Genomic DNA, 4,362 nt, shown 5'->3' on the forward strand with positions numbered 1-4,362 from the left:
TGAAGCCATCCTCCCACCTCACCCTCCCAGTACCTGGGACAAGCTGTCCCCAACCTTTTTGGCACCAGGGACTGGTCTCATGGAAGACAATTTTTCCATTAAGGTGGTGGGGGGGGGGGCGCGTAAGGGGGGATGGGGAGGAAGGCAGAGCCCAGGCAGTGATGCCAGTGATGGGGAGGAGCTGTAAATACAGATGAAGTTCGCTTGCTCCCTGCTGTGTGCTGTCCCCTGCCCGCCTCCCCCACTGCCATTCCCTAAGTTTCCTGGAAGACAATTTTTCCACAGGACTGGGGCAGGGGTTGCCAGAAGAGCTCTGTGGGCTGGTCCCTAACAGGCCACGGACTGGTACCAGTCCTCCGCCTGGGGGTTAGGGACCGCAGGCTGGGACTATAGTTGAGCACCCCTAAGCCCAGCTAATTTTTTTTTTTTAATTTTTTGTAGAGACAAGATCTCGAACTCCTGGCCTCAAGCAATTCTCCCGTACACTGTCTTTTTAAGATTATTTTTACCATTATTTTGCAGACTGGTGAAAATGTTTTTAAGGACAGCATGTTGAAGCCCTGTTTTAAGGGCATGCTGTGTGGTCATGCAGCCTCAGTGCTACTGCAGTTACTCCAGAATTCTCTCTGCATTCCATCTGATACCTACAACAGCCCCAGCTGACTTCCTTCTTTTCCTGGTTCAAAACCACTATCCCCGCTAAACCTATCACCAAATTCCTCCTTCCTGTTTGGGGAAAAACGCTTGGCTCCTGAACCCAATAAGGAGCTAGGCTCTTCTCAGCTCAGGATCTCACGCCACACTTACTTCTGCCCAAGTGGAGTACAATGACACATGCTTAGGAACTTAGGAACTCTAGAATCCAACAGCAAAATGAAATCACAAGAGAAAAATGCAGTTAGAGGAAGGTTATTCTCTTCTGTTACCAACACAAGGGGATGGAGATGCCAGTAAATGTTTAACAACTGGATCCCTAGGGGAAGCTTTTACTTGAGCATTTGCAGATTTCTGTGTCATAAATACTTCCACCATGACTGACTTTTTGCTACCCGTATGATGTCACTGAACATGGAGTTAGGAAGATATGTACAGCAGCACATCATGACATAGTTTTTCCACCATTCAGATTCACAGAAAACCTCAAGAGCATAAATCATAGTAAAATGTAGTAACAATCAACAAGTAGTAGGTTTTGAGTATTTTTATCTTTGTTTTCAATATTATTTATTTAATTGTAAGTTTATATGATTTAATTTTTAATGTTGGCTGCGTTTAACAACTGGCTCACAAAATTCCTGAAATTTGACAATGGATTTTGTTTCCGTGAGTCAGTGCCATGGAGTCCCAGCATACTACTGACCTAGCTCTGCCTTTAGCAGGGAACTCTTCACGTGCATGTTAAGTAGGGATGTGCGCTGTGAAAAGGCTTCCTGAAATGATGGCTGTGAGGATCTGCCACTGGTGAATCAGGACACAATCAAACTTAATTAAAATCCTATGTTCACCTCTGAAACATCTGGGTTTTCTTTAGAGTTTCCCATCCTAGCAAGGAAATTACTCAAAGATACTCAACTTACAAATTCTAGTGAGCTCGTAGCCAGAGGTGGTGTACCTTTAAGCATAGTTAACTTACATGTGTAAGTCAAGAGGGAGATAACCCTGTTATTCAGAATCACCGTTACATATGTGTGAAAAGTAATGGGGTTATATTTTGTTTGCTTTAAGTATGTTAGATTTAAATGAGTATAATTTTCTAAAGCAATAACATAAATCTCAGAGAAGAAAACCTGTCACTTGCAGGAAAGCAAAGCCAGAATAAAGCATTCCAATATCTCCTTTTCCCCTTTAACTGGGTGGTTAGTCTTCTGACAACCCAAAATATTATTTTAGGAGCTTGAGACACAGGGAGGGGGCATAGAAAACCCGAGAGAAAAGGTTACAATCACAGTTTGGTGAAGAGAGAATACTCTCACAAAGATGATATGCCGTGACATTGTATTGAAGTGTGGCTTTCCATGAGAAATTCCACATCACAAGGTTCTCATGGGACTAAAGGACTAAAGGACTAAAGGACTAAAGTCGTCCCTAATCTTCAAATCCAGTGTCTAAGTGCTAGCACAACCTGCTGTGAAACAAGCCTCTTATATAAATCCTACGCACTGTAATATTTCTGCCATAAAGGAGAACACATCTGCAGGATAATTCCCAGCAAAGAAAGCTACAAAAACCAAAAGAGTAAATAGAATTTTCTCTCTATGGGAATACCCAGCCCATCTTTCACTTATAGACAAGGTTTAGCCACACATGGACTGCCCATTTTAGGGTTAAAGAGCCCATGCAGGGATTTGATGTTTAAAGAGAAAAATAAAATGAAAATTGTGTGACACCCTCAGTAGGGGATATTTTTAAAGCTAACTTAGGATGGTTTGTCTAAAATGTATGGCCAGGAAATTTTTACCAATGGAAGGCCGGTAGAGTCTTCATCTGAGAATTCATGATCAAGAGTGGCAGGACCGTGTATCCGTAGGCAAGACCTCAGCCTTCAAACAAACCCCAAAACAGTCAGCATCAAGGCTCCTCCATCATTCAGGAAGCACCCTGTTTTTTAGTTTCTGTTTTTCTTGAAAAGTTTCAGGTTGCTATCTTCAGTTTTTCACTTCTATCTTTATTTCCTAATCAGATGTTCAACTCCTTTAACATCTATGTGACCATAACACACAAAGTATTGTTGCTGAGATCAAGAAAACCAGTTTTGCCTTATTTGGGTTTATCCACTGTTACGGGTTGAATTGTATACCCCTCCAACCCACCCCCCATTCTTATGTTGAATCATGTGTTGAAGTCCCAACTCCTGGGATCTTAAGAGTGTGATTTCATTTGGACATAGGGTCTTTATAGAGATAGTCAAGTTAAAGTGAGGTCATTAGGGTAGGACTTAATCCAATATGACTGGTGTCTTTATGAAAAGGGGAAATTCATTCACAGAGACAGACATGTGTAGCAGGAAGATGATGTGATGAAATATAGACAGCAGATGGCCATCTGCAAGCCGAGAAGAGAGACAAATCCTTCCTTCCCTGACAGCCCTCAGAAGGAACCGACCCTGCCAACTAGAATGCAGTTTGGACTTCGAGCATCCAGAACTGTGAGACAACAAATTTCTGTGGTACTTTGTTATAGCAGCCCTAGCAAACTAATACGCCTAGCATATCCTAGAAGGCCAGATAACTACAGTCCACAGAAAGTGTTTCCTTTTCCCTTGGACACTCATTCCTACTTGATAGTTCTCTAAACTACTCATTAACATTATTAGAATTTGTTTCAAGTTACTTTCAGGGCATGATTCAATTCTCTCAGAGTGGATGCCAGACCCATGTAGGCTAGCTAGCAGGAAACATCAAGCATAACATCTACAGGTAATAAAAACAAGTATCTGTGCAATTTGGCAATATGTATTAAAAGCATTTATATCCTCCTACCCTGTATTTACTTCTAAAAACATAATCAATGATGGGCACAAAAATTGAACTAGGATGTACCATCACAGTTATTAATAATATGAAAAAAGTAGAAATGATTTGTTCTATAATAGAGATTAAATAGAAATGGTTACCTTTAGGCTGCCTGGTAGACGCTGGTGCCAGCCACAGTCAACCCCACTGTGTTCTTCCACATGGCCGTGGATGGTGAGACCTTGCTTGGGTCATATCTCTTTTCGAGCTGTTTGTGCACAGAGTTCCAAAGACAGCAGACAACTTTCATGCTCTGAGCACTGGAAAGAAAGGATTTGGTTATAAGAGTTCCTGCCTACACAGAATAATTCCAGGGTTTACATGCCGGGACGGTGACTTCACACACCATAATGGCACTGGCGCAAGTCCATCTCCGGGGGGAATTTGATGATGAGAACTTCATCCTGAGGCATACAGGTCCTGCCTGGCATCTTGTTCATGGCAAATGCTGAACCCAACCTAAACGGTTCCCAGTTTTTCATCTGCACTGCCAAGACCCAGTGGTTGGATGACAAACATGTGGTTTTTGGCAAGGTGAGAAAGGACATGAATATTGTGGAAGCCGTGGAGCGCTTTGGGTCTAGAAATGGCAAGACCAGCAAGATCACCATTTGCAGACTGTGGACAACTCTAATAAATTTTGCATGTGTTTTGTTTTTCTTTTTCTTTTTTGGAGAGGGTGTCTCCCTATGTTGCCCAGGCTGGCCTCCAACTCTTGAGCTCAAGGGATTCTTACCCCTCAGCCTTCCAGGGACTACAGGCTTTCACCACCATACCTGGCAGGCTTTTGTTTTATCTTACCCACCAGATCAGACCATTCTTTCTGTAGCTGGGGAGAACACCCCTCCAC

The 4,362-nt window shown here is 42.6% G+C and overlaps 1 pseudogene; it reads left to right on the top strand.

Moving 5' to 3' along the window:
• Positions 1-3,034: 3,034 nt before the first annotated feature.
• LOC138398438 (peptidyl-prolyl cis-trans isomerase A pseudogene) lies at positions 3,035-4,146 on the top strand (annotated as a pseudogene).
• The last annotated feature ends 216 nt before the right edge of the window (positions 4,147-4,362 follow it).

This window comes from Eulemur rufifrons, chromosome 2 (genome assembly GCF_041146395.1).
Source record: "Eulemur rufifrons isolate Redbay chromosome 2, OSU_ERuf_1, whole genome shotgun sequence".
In the NCBI taxonomy this organism is placed as follows: domain Eukaryota; kingdom Metazoa; phylum Chordata; class Mammalia; order Primates; family Lemuridae; genus Eulemur; species Eulemur rufifrons.